Source organism: Benincasa hispida, chromosome 6, assembly GCF_027475165.1.
Source record: "Benincasa hispida cultivar pf3 chromosome 6, pf3_genome.v1.1, whole genome shotgun sequence".
NCBI classification, from domain to species: domain Eukaryota; kingdom Viridiplantae; phylum Streptophyta; class Magnoliopsida; order Cucurbitales; family Cucurbitaceae; genus Benincasa; species Benincasa hispida.
This window is the reverse complement of record NC_143483.1, coordinates 52,509,732-52,534,857: the sequence shown is the minus strand read 5'-3', so window position 1 is coordinate 52,534,857 and position 25,126 is coordinate 52,509,732. Positions and strand designations below refer to the sequence as shown.

The 25,126-nt window shown below is 32.9% G+C and overlaps 1 pseudogene across 1 annotated transcript; it reads right to left on the bottom strand.

The window, feature by feature from the left end:
- Positions 1-9,199: 9,199 nt before the first annotated feature.
- On the bottom strand, positions 9,200-23,987 carry LOC150035754 (uncharacterized; annotated as a pseudogene). Its single transcript, XR_016530028.1, has 4 exons — positions 23,676-23,987; positions 10,488-10,913; positions 9,934-10,275; positions 9,200-9,856 (listed from the first exon to the last, which is right to left on the bottom strand). The product of XR_016530028.1 is annotated as an uncharacterized LOC150035754 (transcript).
- Positions 23,988-25,126: the final 1,139 nt, after the last annotated feature.

Below are 25,126 nucleotides of genomic sequence, written 5' to 3'. Positions count from 1 at the left end.
GTATTGTTCAATAGAGGGATCAGTGGTACTTAAGAAGGAAGATGTAATTATAGGGGTAAAACGGTAAATTGGCCTGCTGTAATTACGAGCATCTGTAAAGGGTTATCGTACTGATGATTGGTTATATTCAATGGACATAGAAATATATCTATGGCAAGAAGAGTTCAACTATCAGTTTTTAGTGGAATGCCTAGTAGTTAACGGATGGTGGATATCGTGACTAGCATCATTGGAGCTTCGAGCCATAGGTCCAGATGGTCCCCTTGGTAGCTTGGATATAAGTTGAGAATAAGTTTTTTGTTCAATTTAAATATTCAAATTGACAAGAGGGAGTTTGATTATATATGATATAATTGAACGAGTTAATTAAATATGATATAATTAACTTTATGTATGAGATACGTTAATTTAGAGGAAATTGGATATAAATATGATTTATATCTAGTAGAGGAAAATATTATAATTAATATATGATATTAATTTATATGTTATTAATATGATAAGATCACATTCATTGGAAGGTTATAAAGGAAATGGGACGACGTCTCCTCTGTTCTAAATAACGGATGAGTATATTATAAATAGTTGACGGTATGCAGGAGTCATCCGCGCAGACATTGTGTTAAAGAGAGTGTTATCGTTTAGAATATCAGTGTTTATACGATAGTTACTACACGATCACTTATATATACAATATTGCTAAGCGATCGCTTACCAATTACACCTTCGCGCGCTATTAACTAAACGATCATTTACCTTTTCTTATGCGAATGTTTAGCTCCCGATATTTATTAAACGATCATATAGATAATCGCTTAGTTTTTCGTACGCGATCATTTTGACGATCGCTCACCCTTTTTCTACACGATCTTTTAGACGATCTCTTACTTTTTCCTACACGATCGTATACTTCACCTAAACGATCAAGCATCTTGTCTATGCGATAGACGACCTTATCTCCCACTGGCTTGATCATTGTGTACGGTCTCTCTTCCTCCTTCCCTTTACCAAGTTCGAACAAATGCGATAGACGACCTTATCTCCCAGAGGAAATTGGCTTGATCGTTCGAGGTAGATGGTTGGGTTTTAGACTCGCTGTGAAGAAGAAATCTTCATCTGGTATGATCTCTTGATCTCTTTAGCATTATGAATTCATATTAGTATATTTTGAATGTATGTGCGGTAATTTTGTCACAATGAATTGGAAAGATCTGCTTCCACTCGTAGGTACTCTTGAATAAGAATTCATTCAATTGGTATTAGAGCTTGCAAAATATTCCACTCTCCCTCACAACTTGAAATATGGAAATTTTTTGAAAAAAAAAAAAAGGTCATTATAATGTTGAAGGAGAAGTCAACAAAGCAAAGTTACTTGCACTTAAGGCTTAGAAACTTGCAAAATATTTATGCAAGAAGTACAGTTTAAATGGACTAGATAACACACTGTATAATGACTATAGTGGTGGATTTAGCGAAAGCTTATGAGAATCATTAGAGAAAAATAATATACATAAGACAGAAGATGTCATAACAATGAAGTTTATATTAAAAAATGATTGATTCCAAAATCGTGATAAGACACATTTTATGAGTATGTCACACCGTTTGAAGGCTAATTATACATTTGTATGACATTTTATGTATGGAAACATAGAAAATTCCTTGTGAATTATGGAAAGGTTGAAGTCTTCTTAAAATCTTATGTTATTGTGGGGAGTTTGAGAATATTTGATAATGATAAGGACAACGACCCTCAAACTATCTCCATAATGGTATGATATTGTCCACTTTGGCATAAACCCTCATGACTTTGTTTTTGGTGTCACCCCGAAAGGCCTCATACCAATGGAGATAATCATCCTCACTTATATACCCATGATCCTCCTCTTATCTAACCAGTGTGGGACTTTGGTCGCATTCCCAACAGATAACAATTTAAAAAGAGGTTAGGATATGTTTGAATTGGCAACAAAAAATTTCTATGGTATTCCTAAAGTGTAAGGCTACAAAATTTTTATATGGTATTCCTAAAGTGTGAATACAACCTAAACCTCTTTAGTGAATAATAACAAGTCTCGGCATATATGATGAAAACTTAATACAATTAGACAATTACTTTCTAATGGAGTTATCACAATTGACTTTGTAAGGTTAGAAAATAATATTGTCGATCCACTTGTAAAAGGCCTAACTATAGAGTTGGTTGAAAGTTCATCTAGGAGAATAGGATTAAAGCCATTAATTTTAAAAAGTTAACCAGCGAGGCAACCTAATCTAGTTGACTGGAGATCTCAATATCTAGGTTCAACAGACAAACCGACTTCTAGGTAACATAGTGAGCACTGCATAATTTTTTTTTTTTTGAAAAATACCCTTATGATCCCTAAATTTTCAAGAATAGGTGCATTTGGTCTCTAATGTTTCAAATTAGTAATTTTAATCTTTGAATTTTCAAGAATAGGTTTAAAAGGTCTCACAACTAATAACCCTATTAAATATTTAAATATAAAATTGATTAAATATATGATGTGGCAATGACTTGGGAAAAAATATATTTTTTTAATTAATCTTTCTCACTTCGCTCTCTTCTTTCTCTATTCTTTCTTCCTCTTCTTTCTTCTCCCTTGTTCTTGTCCTTTCTCATCAAGATTAAAAATATATTTTTTTCCCAAGTCATCTTGTCACATCATATATTTTTAAAAAAATTATATTTAAATTTAATAGGCTTATTAGTTGAGTGACCTTTTAAATCTATTCTTAAAAACTTAGAGACAACTAAAATGACTAGTTTGAAAATTTAATGACCAAATGCATCTATTCTTGAAAACTCAAAGCCCAACAGGGTATTTTTTCCCTTTTTTCTTCTTACCCATTCTAAGGATGATGAGATAGTGCAAGTGTAGTTTGAGGGTAAACACTGTACTTTTAATGCAAGTGTGGTTTGAGGGTAAATATTGTGCTCTTAATGATTTCTATGGATTGTTGAATAATTATTATTTATGAAAAGATCATATACGATGTTCTTTATAGGAATCACCTATGCGAGCGTGAATGTGCCACTTTTATGAGAATTTTAAGGTAAATTCTCTAAAACACTCATGAGACCAGGCAGTGTTCAAGGCCAAAATGAACACAATTATGAGAAAAAATTTATTAAAATGAGAAACTGGATGACTTCAATTGTCTTAGTTTATTCTAGAATGACTGACAATTCAATGAATCATGTCCATTGATTAGCTAAGTAAACTCAATTGATGTTCACTAGGGAAAGTTCAAAGTGTTGACTACTTATCTCGGTGCAAATTCTTTATTGGAAAATACCGAACACTTTCTTTTTTCCTTTATCTTAATTTCAACTTACTATTTATAGACAAAGTTGTTGGAATAAATGGTATGTGACGCATTGTTAAGGGTTGAATCCTTTAATTTCATAAGGTATGTTCTTTCATTAAGGGACACATCTTTTCAATAAATAACTAATTTGAAGAAAGGTCATGACTACTTGAATGATCACTAATAAATTTATAAATATGGTCTTTCTTCAAAATGGTTTAAAAACATTTTCATAAGCATTTTTCTTTTTTAAATTAAAAAATTCTCTCCATTTCAAAATTTGTTGAAGTTCGGTATATCTATAAAGTATAGTTCGTTGATCTTGTAGACGGTATGCTACTTTCATAAGAAAGTTAATTTGTTCCATCTTAAGAAACAATTACTCATGATACTCATACACAATAGTGAGTAAATTTGTCTTATAACATAAAGTCGTTGGACTCAAATTCTCTCTAGTATACAAAGTTATATATATATTTTTTTATTTTTTGGTGAATTATTCAAATAAAAAAATTTCCACTCCAATAATGGGGATGCCGCCGTATTGTAAATCCCTAACACAACCAAGAAAGACGAAGACAATAGAAGATGAAGGAGGAGGGAGAAAGAGAAAAATAATGTAAACAAAAAAAAATGACAAATCAACATAAATTAATATAAAAAATTTGCCAGGTCACTTAAAAGATACCACTTCAACCATGCCACATTATTTTTCAACAATGATCAAATAACCTCAAGATCATTTAAAACAAAATTTCAAATCTTAAGAATCAAAAGTGCCAATTTTAAAATTTCATAGACAAAATAGACATCTAATTCAAACTTTAGGAACCAAAAGTATATTTTGTAAAAAAAAAATTATTATTTTGACTAATGATATGAAATGGCAACCCCAAGTTACACGGTCACATAAATATATAAATTTTTGAATTTTGAATTTGTTCATATTATTAAACCCTTAAAAATGATTCTCTCCCATACGCAAAGTAAAATGAAATTTGAAACTCGAAAAATATTTGCTTTGATCATTCGTAAAGGGTTGGAAAATTTGACCTTTTAGATCACAATGATAAGATTTTTTTTTTTCTTTTCAATTTTCACATATGTAATTTGACTTGTTTGTCCATTAAAATTGGTAATATCAACTAGCTACCAAATGATGACGAATCCAAAATTGACATATATATATATATATATATATGTTGAAATAATTTTACACATATTAATTTACATACTTCAATATTAAATTGGTTAAAAAAATTTAAGTTTAATTATTAAAATCTTGGAAAATTATTTTAGATAACAAAACTGTTGATCTACAAATAATAGTAAAATTTCAGTCAATCAGTAACTTTTTTGTATAATATGCCAATGAATTTTTAATTTTATATTTCCTTAGATTTTTGTTTAAAGAAAAACTATTTAAAGTTAGACATCTATGTTAAACATGAAATTGAAAATTCAAAAATCAATTAGATCTGAATTGCGACAGATTTAATCAATCACAAACTTAGCTATTTCTTAATGTTTTTTTTTCATTATTGCAATTTCATGAACTAAGATAAATTTGACTAGAAAAGATGAGCTAGGGTTCATATCCAAATGGTGACAGAGTCTTCCCATGATGGATTGATACATATAGGTAGCAACGACTTAAGAAAGAAAACCCTAGAGGTGTTTGGCTCACTAACATGAGTTGGTAAAAATTACCAGCTCAATGTTTGACCCACCAACTTTAAATGTTAGTGAAGTTGGGTTATTTTTTTCTTACCAACTCTCCCTCCTTCCAATGGTTTGATCAATGACTTCACCCATCGGTCACCGTCGACTACCGCAACCAGACTCCAGGAACCAACTCCAGCAACCACTTTCACAGGATCAACTTTGGGCTCCAGAACTACCTTTGATAACAACTTCGGTAACCAACTCTAACGACCAACTTTGTGGGACCAACTCCGACGACCAATTTTGGGCTCCAGCAACCATCTCCGACAACAAACTCCGACGACCATCTTCGTATGACCAACTCCAAACTTTGACAACCACCTCCAACTACAAACTATTTTAATTTGTAGTATATTATTAATTCAAATATTATAATTACAATGAGAAATTATGTAGAGTTTATACACAAAAGACTACCATAGAAAAGGAAAGTCTTTGCCTAAATTAAAGTCTCAATTAACATCTATTTTACGAGAGCAATTCATGTTAACAATTTAACAAGTTTTGGTGGAGTCTGATTGCCTGGAGATCATAAATCTACTAAATGTTGTTGATTTTTCTAAAGACACATTTCCTTTTATTGTAAAGGGGGCTAAGGATAGAGGTGAGAAGTTGAGTGTTGTCTCCTTTTCTCATGTTTGCCACAATTAGAATGTGTTGACACAATGTGTTGTGCATAAAGTTTTGGAGGACCTAGAGTTTTCAGTTCTTTCTTCTCCTTATCCTAAGTGGTTTATTATGACTTTGTCTTGTGATATGTTTGTGTAATTTGTGTTATCTCTAATTTTTTTACTTGTTTCAAAAAGAAAATAGAAGTCTAATTTTTACATTGAGTTACATTTTAATTTTTCAATAAACTTTTAAGATAGTTAGTGTTGTCATATAGCGTAAGTTAATAATTTATGTCATCATTCATGTTTTTTAAAATCGTTTGTTCTTATAGACATTTCATGTCAAATTTAGTGTTTGTAATAAACATTGTTCGAAAAGACAATATAATACATGACAAAAAATTACTGTCTGATTTCATATAATATTTTATCGTATACAAGCCAATGACGTTTTATGAAAACAACAATTTCACATCAAATATACAATTCAAGATTACACACGCACGTTAACAATTCTTGTTACTTTTAAACCAAAAAAAAAGAAAAAAAGAAAAAAAAACAATTAGACTTTTACTAAACTAACCCCACCCATTTTTTAATAAAATAACTAATGTGTATATATGGATTGCGTGACTTCGCTTTTACATTTATAATAATATTCAACGTTAAAAATTTCAATGTGGTTTTAATTTTATGGAGATGCAAATGCATGCTAACGAAAAAATCAATAACTATTTTTGAAAAAACAGGAAAAAAAACGGTTGATTTCAAATTTTGAACAATGTAAATATGTACCTAATCTTCACATGACGATAATCGTGGATTTGTAATTCAGGAAAGACTGCTAATATTTGCCATACAAGTTGATGGTTTCTAAGTTAGTAAAGAAATCTATATAACAAGTTGGGAATGTTTCTATGTAAGTGGATGTACTTTTCTTAATACCTCGTTCCTCTATTTATAGAATCTTCTTGACCTAGCCTCCTCTTTCTAGGATTTTCAAGCTATCTCTTGGGTTAAAACCTCTTCCTTGAGCTAGACCTCCCGATAACCCATGTTCGAGGGCACTTTTATTGCTTTGGCCTTGGCTTGGGTTGAGGCCTAACCTCGTCGTTTCTCACGTCTTAATCTTGTCTTGTTTTGGGCTTTGTCATTTGACCCACTGCTCTATTATTGCTCTCATTGTTTTACGTTTTTGCCCTTAGGTTTGAAATAACCCATAACAGAAACCATGAAAATTAGAATTTTATTTTAGTTAATAAATAAGGGTATTTTATCCTTATTAAAAATTTTGTTTGTATGAAATTCGTGGACGTAATTAACACTCTTAGTAAATTTAATTATGTATTGTTTACAATTTTCATTTATTTTTATTTATTGATTTCATGAAAAAGTACATATCAATTGCTATCAAACTAGATTTATGTTGACTCTCTTCTTACGGAAAAAAAAAAGTTGTATAAATTTAGTTGTCAATATTTTTGTGCATAATGGTATTATTTTTTGTCATATAGTTTTAAGGCATATAAAAATATCACAAATGGCACTTTGTCAAATCCTTATTTGGGTTATTTTTCTTAGTTTAGAGAAAATAAAACGAAATTACCAAAAAAAAAAAAAAAAAAAAAAAAAAAAAAAAAAAAAAAAAACCTATGCAATTTCATCTTTATATACTTTGAAATTGAAAAATCAAGGGACAAATGACAAAAACAAATGAAATTTTTAAAAAATAAGCAAATAATTTTTTCTTTGTGAAAGAAGACACTCCTATCAAATCCCTATAAGTATAATGTGTATTTCAAATAATTTTCCTAATCTAAAACAAATCTAATGAACTAAACCACCCCAAATCTCGTAGGTTTGAATTTTGAAAATAGCTATTGTGTAGCAAATAAAAAAAATAAAATTACTTATATCAAATAGAATATGAAACCTAACTTTAGTTATTTAAAAACAATATCTAAAATAATATCACTGAAACAAAACTATCTTAGAGCTACAAAATCTACAAATAGTAATTAGAAACAAATGGTAGAAAACTAGAAAAGTGATACTTTATATGTTGAATTTCACCAAAAAAAAAACTTAACTTTAAACACAAAATTTATTTATTATAATTTATCTTAAACTTTAGGCACGAAATAATTAAATACCTTGTATTAAAAAAAAATTCAAAATAATTATCAAATAAAATCAACCTCATATTATACTCAGCAAATACCTTTTATAAGTTAAAATCTTTGTCATATGTTGTCATGCATACTAAAAGCAACTTAAAGCGTCATTAGTATGAGTCATGCAAATACCTTGTATTAGTTAGAATTTTCACCATATTTTGTTACATTACACACTTATATTAAACATAATTCAAATCTCACACAAATACCTTGTAATAACTAAAAACTCTATCAAATCATGCAAATGAAAATATTATGCGCTAGAAAATAGTAATTGAACCATACTATATTCTCTATCTTAAAGTCCTTTCATAGGAATAGAACATTCTGAAAACGACTTGCCCAAAAACTAAACAATGTCTTCTTTGTAGAGTACACTCTTGACGTAGAGGTATCAATCACAAAAAGGTATGTGGACTCCGGCCGTCGCCCCCTCCTCCTACAAGGCAACCAAGGCTTCCGACGATGGATTGAAAAATTGGTGCTAGAACGATGCCGTGGTTCCGATGAGGCATGGGTGTCGTATAAGCCATGCATGTGTTGAAATTGCTGTTGTTGGGCCACAATCCGAACCGTTGTCGCCATCGGTGAGGAAGATGAAGGTGATATTATTGGGAGATTGGGAATTTTTGTTGGGCAAAGGCTTTATATCTATGTGTGTGTGTGTGTTTAAGAGTTGCTTTTAAACAGCCCCTAATATTTAAAAAGGAAAATCACCACAAAATCTTCATAAAAAATTTTAAAAACTACCGATAAAACTATCTAAATTTGCGGGAAAAATACACCTTGAGGCCACCGTGGGAATGAAAGATAAAATAGGAGAATTAAGTCTAATGATAGGCCCTCCATGCAATTTAATGGCCATAAATCAGAAAATTTAAAAACTGCCCATTATTAAAACCAAGATTCTACTTTCGCCATTCCATACCAATTTTTAACAATCAAACTGTAAATTTTAGGGAGAAGTTTGGCACGCAGATGTGGAATTAAATGTTTGGAGCTTATTTCTGAGAATCAATATTTTACTAGGTTTCTAAAGCCTGTATTTGGGGTGTTGGTTTTAAATTCCTAGGTTTAGTTTTTTTCTTTTTTTCTTTTTTTGTGAAATCATAAATTGTATGATGTATCATTTTTGAATTGTATAAACTTTCCATATTTTGTACTTCTAATTCAATTTCTTTAACTCTATTGATTTTCATGATAATAATGAAAAAAACGAAAAAATTTAACATTGATCAATAAAAACAATTTTGATTACAATTGTATTAACATGAAGAGTCCCAAAGTTTAGGGTTAACATGAATGGTCTAATTAGGAATATTACAAACCATCCACAAAATATAACAAGTCATGTAATTAAAAGAGTCTAATAGATGTAAAAAGTAAGCATAACCAAAACGGTCAAACAAAAATGAAAATCATAACAGAGTTCCATTGAGTCATGGTTATGGTTGCCTTCCCAAGATACACATGCATTTTTTTATACTTCCATTTTGCTGGGTAGTCAAGGAATGAGTGCAAGAGCTTGGGATTAGGTAATAGAGACTCAACTACAAACAAACAGTTATCCATGTCCATTACAAGAATAGTCTATAATTCAATGTCTAATTGTTTGCATGGGGATAATTCTACTTCCATCATTTCTTTTGGCCATGCAACAATCTTCCCTATTTCCATGAAAGTTTCTCGCATACCTTCGCAAAATGTGTCAATAAGATCCCTTGAATATGATGCATTTTCTTACTCCATTTGGACGATCCTACACCATGTATCATGCTTATGGGAGTGGATGACATGTTCTCCCTCGATGTAGGCTCGAGTCCATGTGGATTAGGTATATCAAAATCTTCAAGATTAATGTCCATATCATCTTCCTCAATATTTTTTTTGCAGTTTGTGAACCCATGTCGGCAGTCATCTTACATCTACCACCAGTAGCTCTATCTCTACCCCCGAGTCATCGAAGTAAGGGAATGGTTTGTTCAGTAGACCTCAAGCATTGGTGTGTCCCTGCATGGAGTTAACAAATGTAAGCATATTATATTTTATTTTTTTATAAAAAGTATGAATTATATTCATTGTCTTACCTTAATTCATTCATCAAACACTAATTTCTTTGCCTCAGTGCACTTTCGTTCCTCATTCCAGCCAAACCCAATACACGTTGGCCCCATCATCTCTGCAATGGCATTGTACTGCTTCTTCAAAATTTTTACTCTCAACTCTAGATTTGGAGTTACTTGTATGTTGCTTCCAAGAGTTTTTTTATTTCATTAATTTTTGTACTTGTACCAAGTACCCAAGTCTGAATGTCCCATTATCAGCCCTCCAACCACCTGCCTCCACTAGTTGTAGTAGGCACTGAACCAATGCCTCATTCTCAATGGTTGTCCACCTATTCTTTGTGGCTTTTGAATTCGCGACGCCATCTGAACTAACATGTTAATTTTAGTAAAGTTAATGTATATAAAATTTTTAAATTGACATATACACATAACTTAGTTCACATAATTTAAAAGGAACCCCATGTATTTCTAACTTTAATTACACACAAAAAATAGTTCAAGTATAGATCATGTGACAAACACCAAAAATACATAGGAAACTAAACTATGTATATTAGTCATACAATCTTCCAAACCTCAAACATTTGATTTGTAAGATTATCCATCCGTTCAGTCTAGACATTAGTCACTTCCACAAAGTTTATATTCTAAATGTTATCTCATTTGAATTTCCTTCACCAAGATGCACCTCATCAGACGTTGGGTCTAAACCTATTTCTCTGTCTATCAAGTTATATAAGAGGCAATATGTTGTTATTATCCTATATTGTATGCCAACGGAGTAATAGGATCTTCCTTCTAGAATGGCCCATCGACCCTTCAATGATCCAAATCCTCTCTCAATAACATCTCTAGTAGAGGAATGCCTCATGTTAAATAGCTCTTTCGGCATGTTGGTGGGTTTCCTCCACGCCACTCGGTTAGATGGTAGTGTTGACCTTGATATGGAGCAAGGAATCCTTCAACATTCGGATAACCAGCACCACACAAATAGTAGTAACCTGCCCATGTTGCAATCATTATGAATTATTAGGTTCACAGTATTAAGTAGACATATAGTCTGAGACCTGTTGGGATGGTACCAGTATGCAGCAAAAGCGATGAGGATTGATAAGCACTCTAATTCATTAATTTTGACAGAAAAGAAAACATGCTCATGACAGAATTTAATTGGTTTCAAGATATACCTTTGAAGAACCATTGAAATCTCAATTTTTCAGCTACTAAATCCTCTAAATTTTTGTGCAAACCCTTACAAGATCTTCCTTACTATTCTCTTAGTGCTCTAGATTGAGTTGTGGGATTCAAAATAAGCTGGACTCAAAGGATACTTAGAGAATGTTCACTGCAGCAACCAAAATGAATAACACTTTCTTCTACCCAAATTTTCAGAAAAATTTAATCGGTTGCATCACTTCAACTTCACTCCAATCTCTTCTATATATTGCAGCTCATGTTTGGAGTAATTGAAGGTTGAAGATAATGGGTTCTTTGTGAGCAACTTTAAGATCAAGATGGAAAAATCCAATTTTTCCTTTTTGTGTAATTTTATTTTCTTTTTCAAAATCCAAAATTGATTTTAAAATCATATTTTATTTCTAAAATTAAAATTTATTAATTTTACAAATTAATTTCATAAATTAATTTTCTAATAAAATTAATAAATAATTATTTAAAAAATTTAAATAATTCTAATTAATTTATAATTCAATATTAAATTAATTTTACACAAATTCATCTTCATATATTTAAATCATATTTAAATATATATTCTCCAATTCCGTTTGATTCTAATTTGAACGTTTCAAATTAACTTATCACGCTACTCTAAAGCTAATCCATTTCCAAGTTAGTAGAGGGACCTCGTAGACTTATAGATCATGAGCTCCAACGATACGAGATTAATCGGCTAAATTAATTAGACTGATCTAACCCTCATTCGTTAATTAATGGGTCACTCAACTAAAGTCCATAGTTGAACTCCCCTCACTATAGATATTTTATATCCACTCGATATAACAATGATTAGTAAGTCCACCCTTCACAGGTTGTTCATAATAACGGTTGGATCAAATCTCTGTTTTACCCTCGAAATTACCTCTGGTTCCTTAAGTCCCCATTGATCCCCTAATGAATAATTGTTTTGTGATCCAATCAACAAAACCGAGTCCCTCTCGGATCAATGAGAGGGCATGGCCCCTTGTTCAAGATTCAAAATCAGCACTTAAGGGAACAACGTCTCTACTGTCCCTAAAAGCGAGTAGGAGTGAATTCCATCTTGTAACTTATGTCTCCAGCTATCTATCCAGTCTTACCCCTGAAATAGGGGGTTTATTGAGTCAGTACTGTTGAACCAACTCTTACCTATGAAAATCTAAGGATAATTCCAAATAAATAGAAGTTCATAGTTAACTCAAGATTAAGGTCAAGTTACCTAGGTCATCACTTTGAAATAGTCAGTCTTAAATAGTAAACAACGTTTATAAAGTAAGAGTGACTAATTTCGTGGTCTGATATTGCACAAGCCCTTTTGTACAAAGACGCCCCCATTCTTCATGTCCCAACATGAACGAATTAGGATCACTTTGTTTGTAGCACTTTACAACTCTTTGTAACAACTGCAGAGCAGGTCGCATCCAATAGTGTTACTAGAATAAGGTACCCAATCTTATTCATATACTATAGATCATTTTGACTATTTAATCGAATCTGATCCACCTTTATGTCTCCACATAAAGTTCAAGTACTCATCCAATAGTCAAGGGACTTTTAGGTTTATTGAATTTCTAATAAGCAAAACATCTATTCAATAACACCTTTATTGAACTTTCAATATAAGTTCCATTGTTTACAAACCACGAGTTTTAGGACATAAAACCCAATAAATTCCCACTTGGGCTAAAACTCCAGTGGTAACTTATATATCCGATATATAAGACTGAGTTTCTGAGTTTTATAGAGAAATACAATAAACTAGGGTATCCCATACCCATCATTTACCATTTGGTATCCCATACCTAATATTTCTCCCACTTGCCCTAGGTTATTAGTCTAGTATTCCTAGTCCTACTAGGTGATTCTCAAACACTTTAGCTGAGAGAATCATTGTAAACATTGTTTAGTATACAATAGGCTTTTGAATAAACTATATGGGGATGTATCTTATTCTCAATAATGGCCAGGAAGCACACTTTCCTCCCATTACATTGAGGTACTCTCAACTCTTTGATTAAGACGCATCTGACCTGTCTCAATAACTCTTTGTTAACAGTCAGATCTAGAAATCTTTAAATTTTCAATACTTTGATCTAGCCATTTAAATATCTGAATATTTACAAATAACTTTTTAATAGTTTGACTCTTAACAGAAGTTACTAGAACAAACATAATTTTTGTAAATGAACATTTCACTTATCACAAAAATATATACAATTTGTTCTACAAGATTTACAAAAACAGTAAGATCAAGTAGCAACTTATCCCACTAGATAAGCTGAGCAAATGGTCCCAGGGACTAGTTAACCTGATTACCTTTCTCTGCTTTCTTCTCAGTAAGATACTGAGGGTAGTTTCTCCTCCAGTGCCCTTCTTCGTTGCAGTGGAAACATTTCCCTTTATCTGTAGTGTTATCCTCGCCTTTCTTTCCAGCAAGCTTCTTCTTCCCTTTCCCTTTACTCTTATTCACAGGAATACTCTTATTCTTTGAAGATGAGACAATATCAGGCTTGGAGGACATTCCTCTCTTCTCGGAAGTAGTAACATTTACTTCTCACTCCAGACCCTTTGTTCTCAACATTGTCTGGTAAGCCCAGCTCATTCAATAGAGTAGTCAAACTGTATTCAATTTTATTCATTAATGCATTCGTACAGAATTGTATAAAATTCTTCGGAAGAAATTCTATAATAAAATCAACTTGACTTCTCTCGTCCATGACAGTACTATTTACTTCTGCCACATTAAAGTGGATCATCATGTCCAGGACATGTTTACGAATATTGGTCCCCTCTTTGATGCGACTGTTGTAAACATACTTGATGGTATCATGCCTCAGGGTGAAGGAAGGTTGTCCAAACATCCCTCGAAAAGATTCCATAATCACTTTGGCAGTACTCATATCCTCATGTTTTTTTGCCAAGACATCAGATAGGCTGGCAAAGATATAAACACGGGCTTTATCATTAGCCCTGACCTATCTATCATACCTATCCCGAACATTTTAGTTTGTGTTAGAGCTAGGAATGGGAGGACAACCTTCAGTTAAGACAAACCAAAAATCGTCTATCACAAATATCATATTCAAATTTAATTTTCAAGTTATGTAATTATCCCTAATGATTTTATCTGATGCCAACGCTTGTATTATTGAACTCATCATTCTGAAATTATAAATCCAATCATGTTTTAGCAATTTTAATAATGTACCCAAGATTATTTTTTTGCAACGATACTACATCAAGACATTCTTGTCTAAATACTATCTTTAGAATAACTCATATTTCGATAGTCATTTATTTAGGTACTGCTTTTGGTCAGAAATTATTAACACTTAATAATTCTGTAAGTGAAGACCTGCCATTTTTGGGTCTTATAGAATGGTATGAGTATGTCTCCAAAATAGAAGACAATACCCAAAATGGAACTATAAGACCTTATTCATTTTACTGAAGTTTGGGTTATTCTGAATCCTATGTTACAAACCTCCGAAAGGATAACCGTTGTTAAAAGACTAGCAAAGGGCCGCTTAAAGCTAACCAGCAGGCGCAACATAGGAATCTCACGATTCAGACTAATGGAGGAGACCGTAGGATATGTTGACACATTTCCTTCACCCACTTACTATGAACTACTTCCTCCGTTCACCTTGATATTGACTCATACATTCACTTTCCGAATGGAGGTCACTCCCAGGGTGACACGAAGCGTCATATGAATCTCACGGTGTGAACTATGTGGAGACGTGGTAGTTTGAAATCGTACATTTGATTTCAGTTCGAACAACTTCTCCTTATTCACCAAAATCTAAATTTAAGCTAAAAAGTACTTTCTGAATGAAGGTCACTCCTAGGGTGACACAAAGTACCGCTTAAATCTAGACTGTGAACTCTTAGGGACGCGAGAGCTAAGAATAAATATCGTATAGGTTATTAATCTCCCACTGAAGTTTTATAATAACTCTATCATATAGAAGTTATTAACTACCACTGAAGTGTTCTAATTTTTTGGGTAAATTTATACTTAGGTTCTTTTTCGGCTAATAAAATCAACCCTAAGTCTATGTGGTTTATCCAAATATAACTCTTATAAATGGACTTAACCTACGATGTTTAGGTGATAAATTACCTCACATCGCTCACGAATACTCATAAAACCAGTTACCAACGCTCAATTATTCGACCATAATCCCCAGGTAAAAGGTATTCTATAGACCGTCAACTTAAATACCCCCAGCCTTTGATAGGATTATATACCGATTGAGTTTGTAACCCCAGTTTTACAAGTTTAACGACTTATTTTAACTATTAAAACAAGTGGTTAACCTACGTGAGCATGTAGCTATTCTTCATTATGGATTTTAAAAATCTAACCCAATTTTATAAAAACTTATAAAGCTTTAGACTGCTAAATATCTACAACATTTAGGCATTCAATATCTAATATAACACTTATATTAAATACAAAAACCCTAACATGCATACTATATAATATAACAATTTATAACATACTTTCAATGCATGTTGCATGCTTCCTAAGGTGAGATTTTAAATCTAAATGGCATACTGTTGGGTTTTTATGTCCTAAAAACTCGCAGTTTGTAAAATAATAAACATTTTCTATGACCAATAGACTTGTTATCGATTTCATAAATTGTACAAAAGTCTAAATCTTATAAACTAAGACTCATGACAATTGTATGAGTACTTGAACTTTATGTGGACACATAAGAGTGGATTAGATTCGAGTAAATAGTCAAAATGATCTATGGTACATGAATAAGGTTGGCTACCTTATTCTGGTAACACCATTGGATGCGGCCTACTCTGTAGTTGTTATAGAGAGTTGTAGAATGCTACATACGATGTGATCCTAATTCGTACATGTTATGACATGAGGAGCGGGGGCGTCTTATGCAATGAGTTTACATAAGATCAGGACTAAGAAATAAGTCACTCTTACTTTATAACGTTGTTTACTGTTTAAGATTGACTATTTCACCTAGATCACCTAGGTAACTCGATCTTAATCCTGAGCTAACTATGAACTTCTGTTTATTCAGGATTGCCCTTAGATTTGCATAGTTGAGGATTGGCTCAACAGCGCCTGCTCAATAAGACTCCCATTTTAGGGGTAAGACCAGATAGATAGCTGGGGACATAGAGTGCAAGACAAAGTTCACGCCTACCCGATTTAGGGATAAGAGAAAGGTTGTTCTCTCAAGTACTGAATCCAGGTCTTGAACAAAGGGCCCCACCCTCTCATTAGGCTAAGAAAGTTTGGTTTAGTGATTGAATCACAAACCATTGTTCATTAGAGGATTAGTAGGAACTTGAGGAATAAGATGTAATCTTAGGGGTAAAACAGATATTTGACCCAGCCGTTGTTAGGAATAACCTGTGAAGAGTCGACTTACTGATTATGGTTAAATCATGTAGACATAATATATCTACAGTGAGAGGAGTTCAACTATGGGCTTTAGTGGAGTGACCCATTATTTAACGAATGGAGATTAATCTGGTCTAATGAGTTTAGCCAATTAATCTTGGATCGTTGAAGCCCATGATCTGTAGGTTTGCGAGGTCCCCCTACTAGCTCGTAACGGACTAGCTCTAAAATAGTGTGATAAGTTAATTTGAAACGTTCAAATTAGAATTAAGGAAATTAATAATTATATGAGATATAATTACATGTTTAATTTTAGAATTAAATGGAATAGGAGAATTTATATATTTAAATATGATTTAAATATATAAAGATGGATATGTGTTAAAACTAATTTAATATTTGATATTAAATTGATTAAGTTTTATTTAATTATTAATTTATGAAATTAATTAATTTTTATTTTTTAAAATCAAAATAGATTTTTTAAACCAAATTTTTTTTATGATAAAATTGAAAAGGAGAAAAAAAAACAAATAAAGCACTAAAATGGAATAAAGAGTTTTTTCATTATCCATCTTTGTAGTATCTCACACAGGAAGAATTTGCTTTGGATTTGTCTTCTTCAAGCATGAGCTGCAAGTCATGCAACTCACTCCTTTGCATGTTGATTGCAATATAGTGATGACATTGGAGTGAAAATCGGGTATGCAATCTATAGAGATTTTGAGAGAAAATTTGGTTTGAAGAAAGAATTCTTCAACTAATTTTCTGCAATGAACTTTTCTCCTTCTACCCTTGATTTAAGCTTGTTTTGAGTCCCACAACTCAATCTAGAGTACCAAGAGAATAGTGGGGAAGATCTTGAGATGGTCTACAATGAGATTTGGAGAAGATAACAACTGATGAAGGAGCTTTGAAGAAGTTCTACAAGAGATATGTCTTGAAACTTACTTGTTTCTCCAAGAGCATGCTTTATATTTTGCCAAAATTAGTGAATTTAAGTGTTTAAATGATCCTTGTGCTTTCACTACTGTTGATACAATCCTACACGTACTATATATATATACAAGATTTATTTAACTATAACATACATCTAATGCATAAATAATTGAACACAAACTGATATGGTTTTAGTTTTGGCAAAAACATGCAAACAAAAGCCTAACTATTACAAAAAGAGTTTCAACACTGCTCGAACCGCACCAAACGGCTTGAACTGGACCAGCAAAGTCTGAACTGGACTAGCCACAAACTATTTGAAGCTGAACCAGACCAGACCTCAAGAGAATTGGTCGAACCGGCTGCTCTTGCTCTCGCTCAAAATCTCGCTAAGGCTAATCGTTTAGAATTGACGACCATCGTCATGCATTTTCCTGATCGTTTAGCAACTATCGTATAGCTCCTGATCAAGGTACACGATCGTGTAGTGTTTTCCTTCTATCGTATAATGTCATCGTCTAGTGCCAAAGGACGCTATACGATCACTTAGTGTCCAACACTATTGCATAGCTCCATCGTTTAGCATAGACATTTACTACATGATCACTTAGTGTCATCGTCTAACACCACATCTTGATTGTTTAGTGCACGCACAAAGGTAATTGATCTCTTAGTGCTATCGCATAGCTCTCGACACATTGCCCAGCTGCCGTGCATATATAAACGATCACTTAGTGTTATCGCATAGCAACTTAACGCATCGCTTAACATCCGCATAAAGGTAAATGATCGCTTAGTGCTATCGCATAGCATTTCAACATATCATTTAACTCCTAATTAAAGGTAAATGATCGTGGTAAGCAATCATACAACGCTATCGTATAGCTCTTCACCACATCGCTTAGCTCCCACCTGAAGCTACACGATCATGTAGTGTTATCGTATAGCAACACAACGCATCGCTTAGCTCCAATAGGTACACGATCGTCTAGCTCACAACACCTAAACAATCAACACCCGAAGCTACACGATCATTTAGCTTTTCTTCACATCGTCTAACGCATGAAGCTAAATGATCGTTTAGCTACTGAAGCTTAACTACGATATGAACAGAGGCTGATTTTCTGGAATCTGCAACTCAACCTTTTCGCTTGTTTCTTCAAATTACAGCTTAATTTCAACTCTAATGACTCCAAATAAATTATAGACTCTTCAGAAGACATATAAGCTTATCAAACAAAAGATAATTACAAATTTAACGAGAAATTAAAGGCCAAAACTCAGAAAACCATATCAGTACAACAGTTTCATATTTTTCATATAAAACACCCACAAAACCAAAATTAAACCGAATTGAATGCTTATTTGATGCTTTGATACCAATTGTTGCGATGGTATAGCACGTAGCGGAAGCGACGAGGATCGATAAGCACTCTAATTCATTAATTTTGGCAGAAAAGAAAACATGCTCATAACAGAATTTAATGGGTTTCAAGACATACCTTTGAAGAACCGTTGAAATCTCGATTTTCAGCTGCTAAATCCTCCAAATCTTTGTGTAGACCACCACAAGATCTTTTTTATTATTCTTTTGGTACTCTAGATTGATTTGTGAGACTCAAAATAAGTTGGAATCAAAGGGAACTTGGAGAATGCTCACTGCAGCAACCCAAATGAAGAACACTTTCTTCTACCCGAATTTTAGAAAAATTCAATCGGTTGCATCACTTCAACTTTACTCCAATCTCTTCAATATATTGCATATTATGCAGAGAGATTTATTGAAGGTTGAAGATAATGGGTTTTTTGTGAGCAACTTTGAAGATGAAGGTGGAAAAATCCAATTTTTCCATTTTGTGTAATTTTCTTTTTCAAAATCCAAAATTGATTTAAAATCATATTTTTTTTCTAAAATAAAAATTTATTAATTTTATAAATTAATTTCTAATAAAATTAATAAATAATTATTTAAACAATTTAAATAATTCTAATTAATTTAATATCCAATATTAAATTAATTTTACACAAATCCATCTTCATATATTTAAATCATATTTAAATATATATTCTCCAATTCGTTTGATTCTAATTTGAACGTTTCAAATTAACTTATCATGCTACTCTAGGGCTAATTCATTTTTGAGCTAGTAAAGGGACCTCATGGACCTACAGATCATGGGCTCCAACGATCCAAGATTAATCAGCTAAACTCGTTAGACTGATCTAACCCCTATTCTTTAACCAATGGGTCACTCCACAAAAGCCCATAGTTGAACTCCATAGATATATTATGTCCACATGACATAACCATAATTAGTAAGTCAACACTTCACAGGTTCTTCGTAATAACGGTTTGGTCAAATATCTATTTTACCCCCAAAATTATCTCTTGTTCCTTAAGTCCCCACTGATCCCCTAATGAATAATTTTTTTATGATCCGATCAACAAAACCAGGTCCCTCTTGAGCCAATGAGAAGGTGGGGCCCCTTGTTCAAGACTCAGAATCGGCACTTAAGGAAACAACCTCTCTACTATCCCCAAAAGCGAGTAGGAGTGAATTTTGTCTTGTACCTTATGTCCCCAGTTATCTATCCGGTCTTACCCCTGAAATATGAGGTTTATTGAGCTGATGCTGTTGAGCCAACCCTCACCTATGCAAATCTAAGGATATTTCCAAATAAACAGAAGTTCATAGTTAGCTCAGGATTAGGGTCAAGTTACCTATGCCATCGCTTTGAAATAGTCAATCTTAAACAGTAAACTATGTTATAAAGTAAGAGTGACTAATTTCGTGCTCCGATCTTGCACAACTCTTTTGCACGAGGACACCCCACTTCTCATGTCCCAACATGAACGAATTAGGATCATTTTGTTTGTAGCACTTTACAACTCCTTGTAACTATTGGGGTTGATGCCCTAAAGTCTCGTGTCCTGTAGTTTGTAAAAAGTTTGTACGAACGCTTGTGTTGTTAATATATGATATTTACTTCACATCTTGTATTTTTGCTCAATTACTTATTTTATTTACTTTACCACAAACCAATAAACATAAAATCCCTGGTTATCTGTATATGGCTCAAGCATGTATGTGGTGACATACTAGTGAATCATGTCTTGAGTGATAACCAAAAATAGTCTGTAGTACATGGATATAGGAGGGAAACCTTATCCTGGTAACGTTACAGATGTGACCTACTTTATGGAATGGTCACAAGTGTTGTGACTTGTCACATATGATCTGATCCTGATCATTCGTATTGGGAACATACGAATGGAGGCATCCTATACAAAGAGTTTGTATAAGACCTGGCCACAAAGTGTTAACGTCTCGTTATATAACACCGTTCATGACAGAGACTTCACTTCACTACGATAACCATAGGTAACATGACCTCAATTCTGAGTGAGTTGGGAACTCCTGCCATTGAGGGCAGTTCTTTGATTTGTATGGGTGCGAGTGGCCAGGTCGCCGATTCAAACCTACCATTTTAGGGATTCGTCTGATTTGAGAGTTTGGAACTCTGCTACACAAGATGGAATTCACTCCTTCCCTGAGGTAGGGGTAAGCAGATAGATAGCTCCCATAAGGGCTGATTCCGGGGCTTGAACAATGTGGCGCCACACACCTTCTATTGGCCCGAGAGGTTTTCACATATAGTTGGACTATGTTGTATTGTTCATTAGAGGAATCAGTGGTACTTAAGGTGTGAGATGCAACTACAGGGGCATAACGGTAATTTGACCCAGATGTACTTACAAGCATCTATGAAGGCTCATTGTACTCATGATTGGTTATATCCAATGGACACAAAAATATATCTGTGGTAAGAAGAGTTCAGCTGTTGGTCTTTAGTGGAATGCCTGACAGTTAACGGATGGTGGATCTCGTGGCTAAAGAGTTTAGTCAGCTATTCACAAACCGTTGGAGCTTCGAGCCACAGGTTCATTAGGTCCCCTAGGTAGCTTGGATAAAGTCGAGAACCAGTATTTGGGTTAATAATTTGAAATGTTCAAATTGACAAGAAGAAGTTCGATTATATTTGATATAGTTGGACTGGTTAATTATATATAATATAATTGGCTAAATGTATGAGATACATTGTTTTGATATAAATATGATTTATATCAAGTACAGGAGAAAATACTATAGTAGATATGTGATATCAAACTGTAGAATAAAAATATAATATGATTATATTTATTAATTAATTAATTGATTAATTATATGGTAATTAATCCAAAATTCACGTTCGGACGTGGGTTAGTGGGGCAACGTTGGTTATTGTAACCGATGAGTTTTCATTTTTCTTCAAATCGCCCAAAAAGAATTCACAAGCGCACGTTGGAAAATAAAGAACGATCGCTTAAAGAATCGAGAGCTTATGCGATAGTAACCTCGCGCCTAAACGATCGCACGTTATTTCCTACTCGATCGGATAGCTTCTCTAAACGATCGTATAGTGTGTCGATTTTACTAAATGATCGTATGCCTTTTCCTAAACGATCGTTCAGTAAATCCTACATGATCGTGTAGCTCATCCTAAACGATAAGCATTTCTGCTATGCGATAGGGTCTTTTTCCCTCCCACTTACTTATCGCCTACACGATTTGTGTTTCCTCCTTCCTCTACCAAATTCACCAAAGACCACGCTTTGGGTTCTCACTTCGAGAATACCCGGGGCTCTTTATTGGAGGTGTCGTCTCCGCGGAGTTCGTGTTCGTGCAGTTGTTCATGCTGCTGTTGTTGACGCTGCTGCTAGGCGTTGGTAGATCGCATGGAAGGTTTCCGCTGCTTTAAGTGCTGAAGTTTGAAGAATGTCTTTAACTGGTATGGCACTCTTTCCCTTGTTACTTTGTTGTTTATAGCGTGCCGATAATTAGTGTTTTTTTGCATAACTGTTTGTTTTGAATGTATAATGTGTATTTCGGTCACGGTGAGATCGGAGCGATCCGAACGCGCTCATGGAACTCTTCGGTAAAAGATCCTTCAATTAGCTACAGAGAAAACTGCATTCAATAGTGTTACCAGAATAAAGTACCCAACCTTATTCATATACTATAGATCATTTTGACTATTTACTCAAACCTGGTCCACTTTTACGTCTTCACATAAAGTTCAAGTACTCATCCAATAATCAAGAGACTTTTAGGTTTATTGGATTTCTAATAAGAAAAACATCTATTCAATAACATCTTTATTGAACTTTCAGTATAAGTTCCATTTTTTACAAACCACGAGTTTTAGGACATAAAACCCAACAACACCACTATCTGAAGAAAAGAGAATGCATCATCTTATCCCTTGGGACTTTTAAACCAGTTGGTCGTGATACTGCATCTCTAAGTACCCTCGAATCGGATGTAAACCCTTCCCATCAACCACATGTAGTTCAACAAAGAAAAAAAACAAATCATGTAATTAAAATAACAGAGGCCTTCGGTAGAATTTGTAGTGTAGTCATTGAATAGGAAATCCTATAACAAATTACTCATCATCGGTCTTGAGTTAGAAATTAACATGTATTATGTAGATCAAGGGACCTCGCCCACCAAACTTCAATCATCGAAATCCAACCTCATGCCACGCCTCTAAGGTTATGGTATTTTAATGTGTCTCACATTCCCAAAAGAAAACAACAACAAAGGAACCACAACAAATTTTCTTCTAAGAGGTGGCAAGGGTAGGTGGACTCTAATCAATGGAAGGAAGTTTCTAAGAGAGTTAATCTAAACAAAAGGAGTAGATTTGTAGTACCCAAAATAAGGAGAGATAAATTTTGATTTACTCATCAATCAAAACAAATCAAGAGATATTAAAGATATTGTAGATATCGATTGGAAGAAAGAAGAATAAATCCGAAAAAAATGTATAAATTTGATAATTGGAACTATTGGGATGAAAAAGACAGATAACAAAATGTTCGTGATATTCTAAAAATTGAATCAATGAACACCACAAACCATCAATGAAACATCAAACTGTGACTAAAGAAAAGTTAACAAAATGTTCTAAAAATTGTGAACAAATTGTGGTTAAGAAAAGATAACAAAATGTTCTAAAAATTGTTAACAAACTGTGTCTAAAAAAATGGTCGCAAAAAAAAAAGGTCAAGAAAAAAGGAAGAGAAGAGAGAGTTGAAATTAAGGTCAACAGGAAAGAAATTGCAAATAGATTGAAAGAGGAAGAGCCAACAAAACACAGAAAGAAGTGGATTATGTACCTCTAAGGAGCATCGGTTGACATGCAAGGCAACAAGGAGGAAAGGAGAGTTAGGGCTTCAGTGGAGGAATACATATCTGGGTTTCACTAAGAAAAACGGAGAAGAGAAATGGAGAAATAATAGACGATGAGAGCTGGTGGTATATCACGTATGAAATGAGAAATCCTACCAAATTACCTCATTGGAATTCTGAATGTAAACCCTGGAATATCTACTCCTTAGGCCAAACGTGGCCTTGGCTTTAAATGCTAAGTCCAGCCAATTCCAATCCTATGAGCCAAATATCTCTTAAGGGCAACAATTGGGTCTCCCCATAACTAGTCGTCATTGTTTGTTTGTTTATTTTTTTTTTTAAGGAAAAATAAGAAAAAAAAAAAAAAAAAACAAGGTGCGTGACTTTGGCTTCATTGGGATGCTAAAGTCAGAAGTGGGTTAAAAAAGTTTAATAAATGGGTAACGAAAAGTCCACTTGAGATAAGGAATTGAATTTTACAATTTAAAATTTAAGAGTAAAATTGTAACTTCATTTTTTTAGAGATATGATAAAAATACAACTATTATCATACATCAAGAATAGTTGTTACGATCTACGAAGAAATAATTATTTTAATTAATAATGAATTATGTGTAATGAAAACCACAAGTTACGTGATCACATAAAAGTAAAATTTTTGGGATTTTTGGAATTTGGATGTATTCATACCATTCAACCCTTGTAACGATCGTCTCCCATACGCAAAATAAAATGGAACCAAACTCAAAATCATTTGCTTTGATCATTCGTAAAGGGTTGGAAATTTTGACATTTTATATCTCAAAGATTAGATTTGGATTCTTTTTTCTTTTTAATTTTTCTATTTTCATATTTTTAATTTGACTTGTTTGTCCACTAAAATTGGTAATATTAATTAGCTACCAAACCACGAATCCATTGCTATTTTGCGTATACATCTATAAAGTTTAGCTTAAAAATATGTATCCAAGTTAGAGATCTATATATTAAATATAAAAATGAAAAATTAAAATCTTGTTTGATAATTATTTCGTTTTTCGTTTTTGGTTTTTGAAAACTAAGTTTATTTCTTCTTTATTTCTTACAATAATTTACATTTTTTTAAGTAAAAAAATTTAGAGGTAGAAGTAATGTCTAAAGACTTAATTTTAAAAAACAAAAAAATCAATGGTTACCAAATGAGTCCTAAAAATCTATTTTAAAAATTGACGCGTTTAGTAACTATTTAATTTTTTAGTTTTTGATTTTTTAAATTAAGCTTATAAACACTTAATCACTTTCTACAAATGTTTTAAAAACCGAACCAAATGTTAAAAACTAAGTTCTCGTTTGGTAACCATTTTGGTTCTTAGTTCTTAAGTTTTGTAAAAATTATGTTCATTTTATTACAATTTCTTTACCATGATTTTCACTTTTCGTAACTAAAACATTTTAATTC